Source organism: Canis lupus, chromosome 34 (genome assembly GCF_003254725.2).
Source record: "Canis lupus dingo isolate Sandy chromosome 34, ASM325472v2, whole genome shotgun sequence".
NCBI classification, from domain to species: domain Eukaryota; kingdom Metazoa; phylum Chordata; class Mammalia; order Carnivora; family Canidae; genus Canis; species Canis lupus.
In genome coordinates this window covers 2128861-2147758 of record NC_064276.1, presented here as the reverse complement: position 1 = coordinate 2147758, position 18898 = coordinate 2128861, and the positions used below count along the sequence as shown (strand labels likewise).

Genomic DNA, 18898 nt, shown 5'->3' with positions numbered 1-18898 from the left:
ACTCTATGAACTTGAAAATTAGATGTGGTTAAAGAGGTGTGCATGGATGCCAAGGCAAGAGGTTGACTGTGGTAGTGTCGAATTATGTCAACTGAACTATGTTTCCCAGAATTCTCTTTATTGTATATTGGATTTAAGAAGTTGTGCAAGATGTGAAAGTAAATGGGACCAGCAACCATTGCGGTTTGAAGATCTCCATGGGACACAGAAGTGCTGTCACTCCTGCACGTCCTCTCTGATATACCAGCTGGTTAGCCCAGCAGGTGCTCTTCCTTCAGAATCTCTACACCCTGGGCAAGGGTGAGAAGGTTGCCAGCTCCTTCTGCAGACACTTCCACAGTCAAAGTTGGAGACAATGAGACACCTACACAGGTCTCCTTTTGTCCTTGAGGGTTTCAGTTCATATTAATGGGTTTGAATTTGTTGCTCATCCAACATTTTTTTCTGGACTCATAGCACTGGCTCCAGGCTACCACAATAGCTAGAGGCTTTCCAAAAGCTTCTTTGTGAGTTTCTGCATTGTCAGGATGAATCACTACAGTTAATGCCCTATTTCATGTCATGCATAGTAGTTTTGTTTCTCTGATCAGACCCTAACCAATATAAAACATGCAAAGGAAGGAGGTGGAAGGAGTCCTAGCTTGTTAAATGCTTAGAGCTGATGGATGGACCTTAATGGGAAGCCAGGGGACACATAAAAGGGTCACTAATCAGATAATTTGGGGAAGCAGGCTGCATTCTCCTTGCCAGTACCCCAACACTGCCTTAAGAAGCAGAGCTTAGCAAGTGTGTTTGAGTAAGAATTGAAGTAGCTAGCAGAAGACGGAACTGTAAAGAGTGTATCCCAGGAAGATAGTAGCACCTTGAAGAGACAAGGAGCTTTGAGAAGCAGCAATCAAGATGCTAACTTATCCCAGTAGGCAGCATGGCCTTTCCCAACCTGCACAATTACAAGAAACAAGATCTTGTATTCAATCACATCTGTATTCAAAGACAAATGAACAAATGACAAATGATTATCAAATTAAAAGAGAAGTGGAAAAATCAAACCTTACTAATTACTTGAAGAAAAGCAGTAACCCGAAAGAGCCATCAACCTTAACCAGCAGAAGAATTAACACAAGACTGCTCAGGAGCAATCCCAAAGCATTTAGAGATTTAAAATAAATGTATTTAGAGACAAAGGACATGACTTAATTCCCACAAAGCATAGTGTTACAAAGTAGGAAAAAAAAACATATGTTGAAACTTAAAATATTATTGTCAATGAGTTAAAAATGAAAACAATCTAATACAGAGGATAAAAAGCAGAATGAAGAGACTGAAGTTCATCCACATGGGAATATGAATTGGATTCATAATGAATTTTTATTAAATACATTGAATGTAGGATGACAAAAAGCAAAATCTTAAATATTCTCAGGGAAAGAGAATTTGAAACTGGATTCCTCTACCCAGCCATTCTAGAAGTTGTGAGGAAGGACAACCGAAAACATTTGGTGGGGATGGTGGTAGGTGAGAAAATTGGAAATAATGCTAAGATTATTTTCTTGTTCAGAGATAAAATACAGACACTGTTCAACTCCAGACTGCACTGGAAAACTATATTTTTAAGTGTGAGATGAATGAAACCAGGAAAATGTGTTCAAATCACTAAAGGAAAAAAAAAAAAAAAACAAGGAAAAGGCAAAATAGAAACCATAACTAGAAAACATGAACTAAGACAGTGGGAATGCAATCAGGCAAATCAATATAATGGTAAGGATGAATTGGAGATAATCTCAGCGCTTCAAATGACTAAGCAAACCCTGTGCGATAGGCTATTTTCAAGGGACTCTAATTTAAAGTAGAAGAACTAAAGCATATGAAAATACTCGAATGGAAAGACTGGCTGTATAAAGACCAATAAACCACATATTGTAATACTGATGTCAGGTGAAATACAAAGCAAAAAGTTTTGCAAGGGTTGAGAGAATGCGTCTGAAAAGGGTGAAGGCTTTGCAAATGGGAAGCATCCACTAGGTCAGCGAATACAAGTGACACCAAACGGAAGAAGGTTGGACAGAGGTTTTGAGGATACTCTTATTATGACAAGAAAGGGGCTGAAAACAAGATGGACCCAGTGTAAACCATTCTGGAATGTGGGAAGAAGTGGGGAGTTAAGTCTTAACAGATGAGTTCATTGGAGAGTTTGCAAACCCCTGGGCATGCTGGCCCCAGAGCTGGCTGTCTTGTGGAGGAGGTCCTGCAGCTGTAATAGATCCAGGCTCCCCTCACCCTCCCTGTGGCCAAGTATCAGACACAGAAGTGGAAAAGGCCTTTAGAGAGGGCTCTGAAGAAAAGTATCCCTTTCTTAAGGTATTGAGGTCACATTCTGTTTGGTGGCAGGCATTCTCAAAAGGAGGGCATTCTCTGGGGGTTGGCTGGTCTGAGCTTCTCCCACTAAAGCAGGCCTCTCAAGACATTTGCCTCAACAAATGTTCTTGAAACTAGTTCATCACAGCATCTTTCCTTATGGGAAGGTAAGGAAATACAAGAGAAGAGAATTATGAGATTCTACTACTAAACATCAATCTTTGGTGAATTCAGTGTTCAAATGGTAGAAATTAAAATGCAAAAAATTGAAGGAAACTCGTTCCTTGTGGAAGTAGTTGTGGTGGAGTCCATGCACTCACAGACACTTACACACATTCATACCTGTGGATAAACCTTGAAGATACGCCTACCATATCCTCTGAGAGTTCAGAGATGGCTAGAAACAAACCTGGTGGCATATATGGAGGTAGGTGAGAGGGTTTGGGAGAGGTGGATTGCCCCTGGAGTGCATCCCGGTAGTTTCTCATTTGGTATCACGGACTCTGCGCAATGGGAATCCTGGCTCTACCATTTACTGGTTTTGTGATACTTGTATGCAAAATAGCATGATAATGGTATTTAATTCACAGGGCTATTGTGAGCATTAAATCAGTGAATCTAAGTAATGTGCCTAGCCTTTCATTTGGTTCACTGAATGCTCAATAACTGTTACTATTATAATTATCTTTCTTTTCCCCTACTTGGTTATTTGCCAGAAGACGAAAGAACAAATAAACAAACACATATCTGAAATGTGAAACCTGACAAGTAGTGAAATTTTAATAGAGACTTCTGTTAAACAAACGATATATATATATATATAGGCAGACAGGAAGACAGTAGATCTCTATATAAATATATCTGCTACATATAGTTGGTATATACAGTCTCATAGAAAGTTCTTCACCAGAGGAACACATTTATTTATAATATTACCTCCTATAAGATTTAAAATAGATTATCAATTTATATAACCTCTAATATGCCTGTCTGATGATGACTACTAATAATAACAATAAATCTTTCAGAACAAATCTGGGTCTCAATACTTTCGTATTTATTCTGAAAACAAAATCCAATTTTTAAATATCCTAGTTTGGAAAGCAATGTTTTGACCATTTTGCATATAAAGGTGCTACTGAAAAGTTGGATTTATTTTTCTTACTAGAGATAAATATAATATGGTTATTTTTCTTTCAGATGCATTAACTTCTTCACGTGTTTCCTGGGATGATAAATATCAAATACTATTTCCCATCTCTGTTTTCTTCCCTCAATCATCTTCCTCTCTGTTTACCCTTCCTCTCTGCCTCTCTCTCTATATATATAACAGAAATTTCTCACAGAATATAGCACACTTTTTGTTTCCTGCTAGAGAAGGGCGTAAATGAATATTGTGAGATATTTTAAAATGCAGGGTACAAATAATCTATTCTAAAGCAAAGAGCAAAAACTTTTTTTTATTTTTTAAGTTTTATTTGAAGTGTAGCAAACCATAATAAAAGGAGGAAAGTCTTAACTGAACAGTTCAATGATTACTATAGCAAACTCATAATCTAGAGCAGGCCATCACACTGAGCATTTTAGAGCTCAGAGGGGCCTTTTGTGTCTCCACCCAGATGTTAATCTATCACATATTCAAAAGAAAAGAACTATCATTAATTCTTAAAATAGGGTTTTATCTGTTTATGACTTGAAAGACATTGAATCATAAAATTGGATTTTTTTTGTATGTGTGTCTCACATCCTTTCACACAAGACTTTCATATTATTTAAATCGCTTCATGATGTTATTGTATGTTCTTCATGTGCTCACTAGGAGGCAATCCATTGCTGTTTAGCATTTGCATTGTTTCCAATATTGGCTAAGAGTAATTCCGCTCTGAACTTTCTTGTACCTGTGTTTTGAGACCCACATGCATTAATTTCTGTTCAAAACCTTGTGAAGGGGGATCCCTGGGTGGCTCGGCAGTTCAGCGCCTGTCTTTGGCCCAGGGTGTGATCCTGGAGTCCCTGGATCGAGTTCCGCACCAGGCTCCCTGCATGGAGCCTGCTTCTCCTTCTGCCTGTGTCTCTGCCTCTCTCTCTCTCTCTCTATGTCTATCATAAATAAATAAAATCTTTAAAAAAATATTCTGAAGGGTAGAATTGCTGAGTAATAAACTTTTGTTTATGTTCCACTTTAGGGTATCCCAACTATCACACAATCATCCAAAGTGGCAGGACAGACAAGTGCTCACACCCTGGTGTGGGAGAGTTACCTCGCCCTACACCCTTTGGGCATAGTGAATGGCTTTTATCATTAATCATTTGGAGGGGGTGCAATAATAATTCCTATAGAATTTATTGATAGTCTTTGTGCCTTTGTACTTAATTATTACAGTTAATAACCTTTGGTGCGTTGTTGGTTTGGGTTGTCTTTTTAAAATTTTCTGCCAGTGGGGCCCCTGGCTGGCTCAGTTGGGAAGGATGTGTGGCTCTTGATCTTGGGGCTGTTAGTTCAAGTACCATGTTGGGTATAGAGATTACTTAAATAAAACTTGAGCTGTTTTTCAGTGTGTGTCCTGTAAGTATCTTCTCTCATTCTGTGACTTGCCTTTCCAATTTGTTAAAACCATTTTTTGATGAAGAAAAAATTATATTTTAAGTAGTCCAATTTATCGGTATTTTTCTTTGTAGTATTGGTGTTCTTTATTCTTAAATCTTTTTCTTTACCAAACTCTTAAACTTATTCCTAGGTTACTTCAGAGTGTGTGTATGTGCACACATGTACTTTCTTTCTTTAATTCTAATGCTTTTATCAGGATTTTGTTATCAAGTCAATGCTAGAAAACAAAAGCAATTGTTGAGTAGTCCCATTATTTTCTTGTCTAAGATTGACATGACTTATTTCTTAAATGTTTGGTTCAATTCACTAAAATCAAATCACCTGGATCTTGACTCCTCCCTTTAACTATTTCTTACTCTACGAACTAGAAATTCCAGCAGATGAATTGATTTTACTCCTTTTACAAAGATCTGTGGACTACATTTGTGTGGGTCTCTTTTGGAGCATTATATTTTGTTCCACTGACCTATTAGTCTATTGCCAATATTGTGCTTTCTTGATTAATACAACTTTATAGTAAGTCTTCAGTTTGGTTAGGGGGAGTCCTCTGGATTTGTTTGCTTCTTAAGTATCATTTCAGTTATTATGTTGAGTCTCTTACCTTTTTATATTGAAATTTAGGATCACTATATGGATCTCTAAAAAATAACTTGCAGGGATTTGGATTGGGATCCATTGAATTTATAGATCAAGTTGACTGGATCAGCATCTTAACAATGTGGCATCTTCCAATCCATGAACACGAAATTGTTTTTATTTGCTTAGATCCTCTTTGATTTCTTTTATCAGACTTTTGTGGTTTTCCTTATATACATCCCATACATATTTTATCACACTTATACCTAAATATTTCTTTTAAAAAATATTTCATTTAATTGTTTTAATACAAATGATAGATTTTTTTTCTTTCTTTCTTTTTTTTTTTTTTTTTAGTTCCACATTCCTCAAGTTCATTGCTGGATCGTAAAAAAAAAAAAAAAAAAAAAAAAAAAACTAGTATACCATACTATACTGGTATATAGTACATATAATGTGCCAGTATATTGTAATGGTTGAACTAAGCTTGTATGCCAGAAATGAACTCTACTGTGTGGTGGTATGTAATTCTTGCTATACATTCTTGGATTCAATTTGCTAATATATTTTTAAGGATTTTTTTTTACCTCTACATTCACAAAAGATATTGTGCTATAGTTTTCCTTTATTTTAATGTCTTTATGTGGTATTAGGGTGATGTTGGTATCGCAGAATGAATTGAGAAATGATTCTTCTACTTCTGATTTATTGAATGGATTGTAGAAAATTGGTGTCATTTATGCCTTAAATATTCCCATCTGAACTTGATGCTTTATCTCTTGGAAGGTTAATAATTATTGGTTCATTTTTAAAATAGATATATTTATTCAGATGATCTATTTTTCCTCTGTGAGTCTTGGTAGTTTGTATTTTTCATGAAATTTGCTCGATTAAGATAAATTATCAAATTTCTGAATTTAGAGTTATTTATATTTTTTATTATCTTGTTAATGTCTATGGGAGATTAAGAATGATCTCTCTTTTATTTCTGATATTGTATTTGTGCCTTTTCTCTTTTCCTTGGCTAATTTGCTACTGGCTTACGATTTTTTTAAAGGTTTTATTTATCTATTCATGAGAGACACAGAAAGAGAGAGAGGCAGAGACACAGGCAGAGGAAGAAGCAGGCTCCATGCCAGGAGCCCCACGCGGGACTTGATCCCAGGGCTCCAGGATCATGCCCTGGGCCAAAGGCAGGCGGGGAACCGCCGAGCCACCCAGGGATCCCTAATATTCTAAAGTAAAAACTTGATTGTTGATTTTAGAAAGTTCTTCTTTTCTAAGATATACATTCCATCTATAAACTTTCTTTTGAAGACTGCATTTGCTACATCCCACAATTTTTTTTTTTTTTTTTAACAATCCTGAGGTCTTTTATTTTCTTTACAGTTATCATGCCATGAATTCATAGCGAATGGGTTCCAGCAGTTCAGGATCCTTTCCATTGGTTCTCACAAAGTGTGCTTCTCTGGGTGGGGCAGGCTGGCGCTTCAGTTGGACCCAAGTACTTTTCTCTTTGGCTTCCTTCTTTTTCTGATCATTTTCCTTCACACTCTTCAGGAAGCTATCTCGGCTCTTTGAGTATTTAATATGCTCAATGCGGACATTAATTCTCTTGGCAAGAATCTTGCCCTTAACTTGTTTGTTTACAACAATGCCAACAGCATGCTGAGTAACATTGTAGACCCTTCCAGTTTAACGTTTGTGGGGCATTCCTTTTTGAACAGTGCCCATTCCCTTGATGTCCACAATATCACCTTTCTTATAGATTCGCATGTATGTAGCCAAAGGAACAACTCCATGTTTTCTAAAAGGCCTAGAGAACATAGAACGGGTACCTCTCCTCTTTCCCTTTGTGTTGGTCATTTTGGCGAATTACTGGAAGATGGTGGTTCCAGCCGAAAGGAAGCCATCCCACAAATATTGATGAGTGGTATTTTTTTGTTTGTTTATACTTTGCTCAAAAATTGACTTAATTTATCCTGAGATGTCTTCCTTGACTCTTTGTTTTTCAGAAGTTTATTGCATAGTCTTCAAATATTTGGAGATTTTCCATCTATTTTTGTTACTGATTTCTAGCTTATCTACATTGCAGCCTGAAAGCATATTTGGCATGATTTATTTATTTTTAAATGTCTCAGTGTGGGTATTATATCCCAGAACATGGTCTGCTCTGCTGAGTATTCCACGTGAGCTTGAATAGAATATGAACTCTCGTATTGCTGGATTAAGTGTTCTGTAAATGGCAATTAGATCCAATTGATTGGTGATAGTATTCAGTTCAGCTATCTCCTTACTGATTTTCTACCTGCTGTATCTGTCCATTACTGATAGAGGAGAGTTGGACTCCCCAGTTATAATTGTAAATTTGTCTATTTCTCTTTTAGTTCTATCAATTTTGCCTCATTTATTTAGATTTTCTGTTGTTAGATACTTATCCATTAAGAATAGTTATGTGTTCTTGGAGAACTGACCTCTTTATCATTATAATGTCCCACATTGACCCTGATAATGTTCCTTGTTTTGAAGTCAGCTTTGTCTGTAATTAACACAATTACTCCGGGTTTCTTTTGTTTAATGTTGGCATGGTTTGTCTTTCTCCACTACTTACTTTTAATCCATTTGTTTCTTTTTATTTAAAATGGGTTTCTTGTGCACAAGATAGAATTGAGTCTTGTTTTTGTTTGTTTGTTTCTGTTTTTTTGCTTTTTTTTTTGAGTCTTGTTCTTATACTCACTCTTAAAATCTGTTTTTAAATTAGTCCATTTAAATCACTTTGTTAAAGTAATTATAATATCATCAGATTTAATAACTCTATGTTAATAACTGCTTCTATGCATTGAATTTATTCTTTTTTCTTTTAAAATGCTCTACTTTTGAATATAAAAATAGTGAGAGGGAATAAAGGGGAAAGGAGAAAAATGAGTGGGAAATATCAGAAAGGGAGACAGAACATGAGAGACTCCTAATTTCGGGAAACGAACAAGGGGTGGTGGAAAGGGAGGTGGGTGGAAGGTGGGGGTGACTGAGTGACGGGCACTGAGGGGGTCACTTGATGGGATGAGCACTGGGTGTTATGCTATATGTTGGCAAATTGAACTCCAATAAAAAAAATTTAAAAAAATCCAATAGCACGTGATCACCACTCAAGGACCAACCTTTTCTCCATTTTGAATTCCTGGAGAAATAATTCTGGAAGCTGCATCCATTGCACTTATCTGTAGAGAAGTAACTACTTTATTCTTTTTTTAATAATAAATTTATTTTTTATTGTTGTTCAATTTGCCAACATACAGAATAACACCCAGTGTTCATCCCGTCAAGTGTCCCCCTCAGTGCCCATCACCCAGTCACCTCCACCCCCCGCCCTCCTCCCCTTCCACCACCCCTAGTTTGTTTCCCAGACTTAGGAGTCTTTATGTTCTATCTCCCTTTCTGATATTTCCTACCCATTTATCCCCTTCCCTTATATTCCCTTTCACTATTATTTATATTCCCCAAATGAATGAGACCATATAATGTTTGTCCTTCTCTAGTTGACTTACTTCACTCAGGATAATACCCTCCAGTTCCATCCACGTTGAAGCAAATGGTGGGTATTTGTCATTTCTAATGGCTGAGTAATATGCCATTGTATACATAAACCACATCTTCTTTATCCATTCATCTTTCGATGGACACCAAGGCTCCTTCCACAGTGTGGCTATTGTGGACATTGTTGCTAGAAACGTTGGGGTGCAGATGTCCCAGCGTTACATTGCATCTGTATCTTTGGGGTAAATCCCCAACAGTGCAATTGCTGGGTCATAGGGCAGGTGTATTTTTAACTGAGGAACCTCCACACAGTTTTCCAGAGTGGCTGCACCAGTTCACATTCCCACCAACAGTGTAAGAGGGTTCCCCTTTCTCCACATCCTCTCCAACATTTGTGGTTTCCTGCCTTGTTAATTTTCCCCATTCTCACTGGTGTGAGGTGGTATCTCATTGTGGTTTTGATTTGTATTTCCCTGATGGCAAGTGATGCAGAGCATTTTCTCATGTGCCTGTTGGCCATGTCTATGTCTTCCTCTGTGAGATTTCTGTTCATGACTTTTGCCCATTTCATGATTGGATTCTTGGTTTATTTGCTGTTGAGTTTAAGAAGTTCTTTATAGATCTTGGAAACTAGCCCTTTATCTGATACATCATTTGCAAATATCTTCTTCCATTCTGTAGGTTGTCTTCGAGTTTTGTTGACTGTATCCTTTGCTGTGCAAAAGCTTCTTATCTTGATGAAGTCCCAATAGTTCATTTTTGCTTTTGTTTCTTTTGCCTTCGTGGATGTATCTTGCAAAAAGTTACTGTGGCTGAGTTCAAAAAGGGTGTTGCCTGTGTTCTCCTCTAGGATTTTGATGGAATCTTGTCTCACATTTAGATCTTTCATCCATTTTGAGTTTATCTTTGTGTATGGTGCAAGAGAGTGGTCTAGTTAAATTCTTCTGCATGTGGATGTCCAATTTTCCCAGCACCATTTATTGAAGAGACTGTCTTTCTTCCAATGGATAGTCTTTCCTCCTTTATCGAATATTAGTTGACCATAAAGTCCAGTGTCCACTTCTGGATTCTCTATTCTGTTCCATTGATCTATGTGTCTGTTTTTGTGCCAGTACCACACTGTCTTGATGACCACAGCTTTGTAGTACAACCTGAAATCTGGCATTATGATGCCCCCAGCTCTGGTTTTCTTTTTTAAAATTCCCCTGGCTATTCGGGGTCTTTTCTGATTCCACACAAATCTTAAAATAATTTGTTCTAACTCTCTGAAGAAAGTCCATGGTATTTTGATAGCGTTCATATTAAACGTGTAAATTGCCCTGGGTAACATTGACATTTTCACAATATTAATTCTGCCAATCCATGAGCATGGAATATTTTTCCATCTCTTTGTTCTTCCTCAATTTCTTTCAGAAGTGTTCCATAGTTTTTAGGGTATAGATACTTTACATCTTTGGTAAGGTTTATTTCTAGGTATCTTATGCTTTGGGGTGCAATAGTAAAAGGGACTGACTCCTTAATTTCTCTTTCTTCGGTCTCATTGCTAGTGTATAGAAATGCCACTGATTTCTGGGCATTGATTTTGTATCCTGCCACGCTACCGAATTGCTGTATGAGTTCTAGCAATCTTGGAGTAGAGGCTTTTGGGTTTTCTATGTAGAGTATCATGTCATCGGCAAAGAGGGAGATTTTGACATCTTCTTTGCCAATTTGAATGCCTTTAATGTCTTTTTGTTGTCTGATTGCTGAGGCTAGGACTTCCAGTACTATGTTGAATAGCAGTGGTGAGAGTGGACATCCCTGTCTTGTTCCTGATCTTAGGGGAAAGGCTCCCAGTGCTTCCCCATTGAGAATGATATTTGCTGTGGGCTTTTCGTAGATGGCTTTTAAGATGTTGAGGAATGTTCTCTCTCTCCCTACACTCTGAAGTGTTTTGATCAGGAATGGATGCTGTATTTTGTCAAATGCTTTCTCTGCATCTAATGAGAGGATCACATGGTTCTTGGTTTTTCTCTTGCTGATATGATGAATCACATTGATTGTTTTATGAGTATTGAACCAGCCTTGTGTCCCAGGGATAAATCCTACTTGGTCATGGTGAATAATTTTCTTAATGTATTGTTGGATCCTATTGGCTAGTATCTGGTTGAGAATTTTTGCATCCATGTTCATCAGGGATATTGGTCTGTAATTCTCCTTTTTGGTGGGGTCTTTGTCTGGAATTGGACTTAAGGTGATGCTGGCCTCATAGAACGAATTTGGAAGTACTCCATCTCTTTCTATCTTTCCAAACAGCTTTAGGAGAATAGGTATGGTTTCTTCTTTAAACGTTTGATAGAATTCCCCTGGGAAGCCATCTGGCCCTGGACTCTTGTGTCTTGGGAGGTTTTTGATGACTGCTTCAATTTCCTCCCTGATTATTGGCCTGTTTAGGTTTTCTATTTCTTCCTTTTCCAGTTTTGGTAGTTTGTGGCTTTCCAGAAATGCGTCCATTTCTTCTAGATTGTCTAATTTATTGGCGTATAGCTGTTCATAATGTGTTTTTAAAATCGTTTGTATTTCCTTGGTGTTGGTAGGATCTCTCCTTTCTCATTCATGATTTTATTAATTTGAGTCTTCTCGCTCTTCTTTTTAATAAGGCTGGCTAATGGTTTATCTATCTTATTAATTCTTTCAAAGAACCAACTCCTGGTTTTGTTGATCTATTCCACAGTTCTTCTGGTCTCGATTTCGTTGACTTCTGCTCAAATCTTAATTAACTCTCTTCTTCTGCTGGGTGTAGGATCTATTTGCTGTTTTTTTCTCTAGCTCCTTTATGAGTAAGGTTAGCTTTTGTATTTGAGTTTTTTCCAGTTTTTGAATGGATGCTTGTATTGCGATGTATTTCCCCCTTAGGACTGCTTTTGTTGCATCCCAAAGATTTTGAACAGTTGTATCTTCATTCTCATTAGTTTCCATGAATCTTTCTAATTCTTCCTTAATTTCCTGGTTGGCCCTTTCATCTTTTAGCAGGATGGTCCTTAACCTCCACGTGTTTGAGGTCCTTCCAAACTTCTTGTTGTGATTTAGTTCTAATTTCAAGACATTATGGTCTGAGAATATGCAGGGGACAATCCCAATCTTTTGGTATCGGTTCAGACCCGATCTGTGACCCAGTATGTGCTCTATTCTGGAGAAAGTTCCATGTGCACTTGAGAAGAATGTGTATTCAGTTGAGTTTGGATGTAAAGTTCTGTAGATATCTGTGAAATCCATCTGGTCCAGTGTATCATTTAAAGCTCTCGTTTCTTTGGAGATGTTGTGCTTAGAAGACCTATCGAATATAGAAAGAGCTAGATTGAAGTCACCAAGTATAAGTGTATTATTATCTAAGTATTTCTTCACTTTGGTTAATAATTGATTTATATATTTGGCAGCTCCCACGTTGGGGGCATATATATTGAGGATTGTTAAGTCCTCTTGTTGGATAGATCCTTTAAGTATGATATAGTGTCCCTCTTCATCTCTCAGTACAGTCTTTGGGGTAAATTTTAGTTTATCTGATATAAGGATGGCTACCCCTGCTTTCTTTTGTGGACCATTCGAATGGTAAATGGTTCTCCAACCTTTTATTTTCAGGCTGTAGGTGTCCTTCTGTCTAAAATGAGTCTCTTGTAGACAGCAAATAGATGGGTCCTGCTTTTTTATCCAGTCTGACACCCTGCACCTTTTGATGGGGTCATTAAGCCCGTTCATGTTGAGAGTTACTATTGAAAGGTATGAGTTTAGTGTCATCAGGATATCTATTCAGTCCTTGTGTTTGTGGATTGTTCCACCAAACTTCTTCTTAAATGGGAATTTTAAGAGTCCCCCTTAAAATTTCTTGCAGAGCTGGTTTGGAGGTCACATATTCTTTCAGTTCCTGCCTCTCTTGGAAGCTCTTTATCTCTCCTTCCATTTTGAATGAGAGCCTTGCTGGATAAAGTATTCTTGGTTGCATGTTCTTCTCATTTAGGACCCTGAATATATCCTGCCAGCCCTTTCTGGCCTGCCAGGTCTCTGTGGAGAGGTCTGCTGTTACCCTAATACTCCTCCCCATAAAAGTCAGGGATTTCTTGTCTCTTGCTGCTTTAAGGATCTTCTCTTTATCTTTGGAATTTGCAAGCTTCATTATTAAATGTCGAGGTGTTGAACGGTTTTTATTGATTTTAGGGGGGATCTATTTCCTGGATCTGAATGCCTGTTTCCCTTTCCAGATTAGGAACGTTTTCAGCTATGATTTGTTCAAATACATATTCTGGCCCTCTGTCCCTTTCGGCGCTCTAGGGAACCCCAATTAAATGTAGGTTTTTCTTCCTCAGGCTGTCACTTATTTCCCTTAATCTATCCTCATGATCTTTTAATTGTTTGTCTCATTTTTCCTCAGTTTCCCTCTTTGCCATCCACTTGTCTTCTATGTCACTCACTCGTTCTTCCACCTCGTTAACCCTCGTCATTAGGACTTCTAGTTTGGATTGCATCTCATTCAATTGATTTTTAATTTCTGCCTAATTGGATCTAAATTCTGCAGTCATGAAGTCTCTTGAGTCCTTTATGCTTTTTTCTAGAGCCACCAGTAGCCATCAGTAGCTGTGCTTCTGAATTGGCTTTCTGACATTGAATTGTAATTCAGATTTTGTAACTCTGTGGGAGAGAGGACTATTTCTGATTCTTTCTTTTGAGGTGAGGTTTTCCTTCTAGTCATTTTGCTCAGTGCAGAGTGGCCAAAAACGAGTTGTATTGGGAAAAGGAGAAAAAGAGAGGAGAGAAAGAAGGAAAGAAAAGAAAAAAAAAAAAGAAAAAAGAAAAAAGAAGAAAAAAGAAAGAAAAAGAAAGGAGAAAAAAGGGGGGTGGGGGAAGGAAACAAATCAAAAAGCAAAACAAAACAAAACAAAAAGAACCACAGGGGAGTATCTTCTGATTCTGTGTTCTTTAAGTCCCTTGGCTTCCCCTGGAAGTTGTCCGTCTAGCTGGTCTTCTGGGGGAGGGGCCTGCTGTGCTGATTTTCAGGTGTTAGCAGTTGGGGGAGCTGCTGTGCCCCTGCCTGGTGCAGGGCTCAGTGGGGGTTGTTTACCCCGTGAGGCCGCAGGAGGAACAGCCCCAGTGGCGGGGCAGCTCTGGAAACCTGGATTCAGCTCCGGCAGGAACTCCGTCTGCAGGGCCTGGAGGCTCCGGGGCGGGGCCGCTGATCTGCTCAGCTGGGGCAGGAGCGTCCTCGCTGTCCTGGGCCCTCCCGGCCTCTGCCTGTCCCGGGGGAGGCCGGATCCTGGGCTGTGTCCCGGCGCCCTGTGCTCCGGAGCCTGCGCTGATAGATTCGCGCTCCCGGGCCGCGCAACACCCTCCGCGGAGCTGCCGCCCGAGCCCCTCCGAGCTGCTCCTGGAACCGCGCAGCCCCCTCCGCACGGAGCCTCTTCCTCTGCCCGAGCCCCTCCGAGCTGCTCCCGGGGCCGTGCAGCCCCCTCCGCGGAGCCTCCCCCGCGCCCCTCCGAGCTGCTCCCGCCCCGCAGCCCCCTCCGCGGAGCCGCCCCCGAGCCCCCCCCCCCCCCGAGCTGCTCCGAGTCCCGCCGTGCGCGCTGCAGCCCTTAGGGAGCTCGGCGCACTCTCCCGGGGCGCAGGTGTCTGTTAGTGTCCCCGGGAGCCCGAGGGCATCCCCGCCCTCCTGGGTCCTGCTCCACCTCCCCGCGAGCCCCTTTCCGCCCGGGAAGGTCGGTGCAGCTCCTGCTCCTCCGGGACGGGGCTCTCCTGTCCTGGGGACACTCGCCCCGGCCTCAGCCCGGCTCCTCGCGGGGCCCCTCCCCCTTGGAGGCCTTTGTGTCTTTATTTCTTTTTCCCCGTCTTCCTACCTTGATAGAAGCACGAACTCTTCTCACTGTAGCATTCCAGCTGGTCTTTCTTTAAATCTCAGGCCGAATTCGTAGATTTTCAGGATGATTTGAAGGTTTTCTAGGTAAGTTGGTGAGGACAGGTGACTTGGGGACCCTACTCTTCCGCCGTCTTGCCCCCCTCAACCTAAATACTTTATTCGTAAGGAAACATTAAAATCATATTTTTAGGATTTTCTAAAAAAATAAAATAAAATAAAATGCCCTACTTTTTATGGTACTAATTGAATATTTTTATGATTCCATATTTTTTTCTCTTAGCATACCAATTTTACTTCTTTTAAATTTCTTCTTAGTGGTTGCCAAATATATGTACAATTAGCCAAAGTTCACTTTTAAAGAACACTACATCACTTCATGAGTAGGTTGGGTAACTTAGAATATTCCCATTTCCTCCTTCTTGGCCCTCATAATGCAACTGTCATTTTTTTAATTTTTTATAGCTCAGTTAGGATAAGAAATAAAATGTTTTATTTTACCTTATTTGTCCCTCTTCTGGCATTATTTGTGTGGATTTATGACATAGTAAATGACCATATCATTTTACTTCTCTTTGAATATCTTCTTTCAACACTTCTTGAAAGGGAGATCTCCTGATGATAAATTCTCTGCTTCAATCCTTCATCAACATACTTCCATGGTAGGTACTGAACAATACAAGAACTAGAGAAATTAAGCAAATGATTGTAAGAGTGATGGATTGTTAGGAAAGGGAGATGGAACACTGTGTGTCTCTAAATCAGGGAAGCTGAATCTGGAATAGATAATTACTTAACTCCTTTCTTCCCGTCCCTCTGTGGAAGTGAACCTTATAGTTATATACATGGATTAAGTAAGAAAAAGGAAAATGGAGTAAGAAAGAAGGTCCTAGGCAGAGGGAAAGCCATGTTTGAATGCAAGAAGGTAAGAAAGTGTAATACACTGGGAAGTTGAAATAATACAGCTGTGGCTAAAATCCCTTGAGGGAATGGGAAGGCAAAAGTCCCTGGAGACTCAAGTTGGTGTGGTCTGCAGAAGCCAGAGTGTGCAGCATTTTGAAAACTGTCAAAGTTTTGGATATTATTCTCAAAAGAATAAAGCATAGAAAAAATAAATGTATAACTGGACATAGATCTTTGGGGAATTCTTTTACTACAGGTGGTAACCTGACCATAAGCCTTCTGAGACTAATAAGGAAAACTTGGGAGTGGTTCAGGAGAGATCTTGGACTTTGGAGACCGAAGTAAGGAAAGAAATCATAAGTGAAGCCCAGAAATATTTACCCAGAAAAAATAAAGAAGATTTGGTAATGTTTGTTTATTCACTCATGCATTCACTCACTGTATTCAACATTATTTGTTGAATAATCACTAAGTGAATAAGATGAGGTGGGATTTATAGAGTGGGTTAGCTACACTACTATATGTTACTAGAAGTTCTATGTATTGTATAAAACATATATAATTAAAGTTATTAATATATGTTGCTATTGTTTGTGTTACTATAAATCCTAATAATAGTTCTTTTAATAGAGAATAACAGTAAATGGGAGAGTAATTTAATTAGAATATACATAGGTGGTTTACCCATTGCACAAATTTCTGAAGTAATTGCCTTAAATCTATCATTGAAACCATAGAAACAATAATTGCCTCATGGAGAGAGGAAAGATTCCTGGATGAGGAGAGTAAGGAGCATGAAAATAACCAAATGATCATGGACAAAGGCCTCTTTTTACCTTCAAAGTCTCCTCATCTCACTAACAAATCAAAGCAAGTTTTCAGAGAAATATTTTTATTTCCCTGTCAGTGAAAGAGATTGATTGATTGATTAAGTAAGGTTGACACCACATGTTACATTAGCTTTAAGTGTACAACATAGGGATTGGACAAGTCTATACATTATGCCATGCTCACTGCAAAAGAGATTTAAATTCTCATTTGCCTTAGTGTTTTCTCTAGTAACAGGAATGCTAAACTCATGAACCAACCAGTACAAATGACCAGGAATGGAGTTGAAAATAGACTCAATTTAGATGAAAAAAATCCCTTGCTGTGGATTTTATCCAGTCTTCTTGCTGTGGTGACTCCTCTACCATTTGCATCCCCCATGTCCTCCTCCAACCTGGCCCAAACTTACTTTCAGTACTCTGTGTCTAACGCTTATGGAAAAACTAAGATCTTAAGAAAATTTTGTAGAAATGCTTGAAAATCAATTGCTTTTGCTCCTAGACTAAAATCATTATAATTCATTTTCTTTTACTTTGGTGGCACTGAAAATGTGTTAGCCTTCTGTACTAAAAAAATAAATTGTTCAAAAATTATTATTGCTAAGGAGCCTTGAGAAGCACTATTTGTCAGATATTAAATATCACCATGCCTAACCTGTAGTAAAGGCAGAAAATATTCATTTAAAAATTTTGTTTTACATATCACATAAGAGGAATAAAACATCTGCTATTTTTCTCAGATCAAGCTATGGGAGATATTGAAAGGAAGCTGGAGGGATGCCTGGGTAGCTCAGTCAGTTCAGCATCTGCCTTCAGTTCAGGTCATGATTTCAGGGTTCTGGGATTGAGTCCATTCTGGCTCCCTGCTTAGTGGGGAGCCTGCTTCTCCCTCTCCTCTCCACTGTGTTCTCTCTTACTCTCTCTGTCTCTCTCTAAAATAAAATAAAATAAAATAAAATAAAATAAAATAAAATACTTTGAAAAAGAACGAGAGGAGGCTGCACTCTGAAGCTAGAGAGCCTAGTTTGACTCCCTGCCTGACTACCACTCATTATTTGAAATACAGTGAGATGTTTAAATGCTCTGGGAATCAGTTTTCCCAACTACACAAGCCATAGTGGTGCTACATGAGGGAGATGAGGTAATATACATAAGTAATGATGGTACAAATAGGAAGTGCTAAGTTATTTAAGGCATTATAATTTTTAATGTAAATAATGACTCATATAAAACAAAGTTGGTCTATGTTTTATGAATTTTTTATGCCATTGATAGATTTTGGTACCTCAAGATGCATTCATTGAAGAAAACCCCACACTTTTGTGAAATTGAAGATATTGATTTAGCAGGGATTGCAGAAGAAAGAGAAAGTAGAGTTTATTCATAAAGAAATATATTTGACCGCCTGTCATTGTTTCACCTGGTAAGTTTACTTAAAGTAGGCAATGTAAAAAAATAATTAATTCTTATATAAGCGATTAATGTCAATAATATCTTATATATTGACTAGTTAGCCAGTAAAGAATTTTTACAAGCAGAAACAATGAGAAAAGCCTATCTTTAACACCTGAAATATAAGCCTTATAAAGATTTCCTATGGCAAAAAGTATGAGTATCAGTGATTTGAGGCTAGATTTGTTTACATGATAAGAAAGATGATGCCAGCTGCAAACATATTTTCTACAAAAAGTATGCTCAGTATAACAATGTTCATAGGCATCCAAAAATATACATAGTGATATATTCTAAATGCTGAAGCAAAAAATAAAACCCATAGTTCTGAAATGTTGTCTATGCAGACTTTTCATCCACAAATATTAAACAAAACATGACCTGAAGTACTGCAAACATAGGCATTCCCTTAAATACCATGAAAAGTAAATAATAAATGAATGGATAATCCAGGATTCTTATTCCCAGTTCTGCTAACTAAAGTGTACTTCCATATGTACATAATATCCCCTTTTCTACCTTCATGCTGGCCAATTCCAAATTTGATCTCTAAATCACTGTTGGAAGAAATAATACGTTTACGATACCATACCATATACTATGTCAGGTGAATGAGAAATTTCTCATAAACGTGAAACACTTGAAGCTACAGATGTAATTTTATGTCTTGGATAAAAATTCAATAATAAATAATTTCACTTATGTGCATGTCATTTTCCTGCTTTCTCTCCACTGTGATTAGTAAGTTCCTCCAGAAGTTATGAG

At 38.4% G+C, this 18898-nt stretch overlaps 1 pseudogene; it reads right to left on the bottom strand.

The window, feature by feature from the left end:
- Nucleotides 1-6902: 6902 nt before the first annotated feature.
- Nucleotides 6903-7430, bottom strand: LOC118353283 (60S ribosomal protein L21-like; annotated as a pseudogene).
- Nucleotides 7431-18898: the final 11468 nt, after the last annotated feature.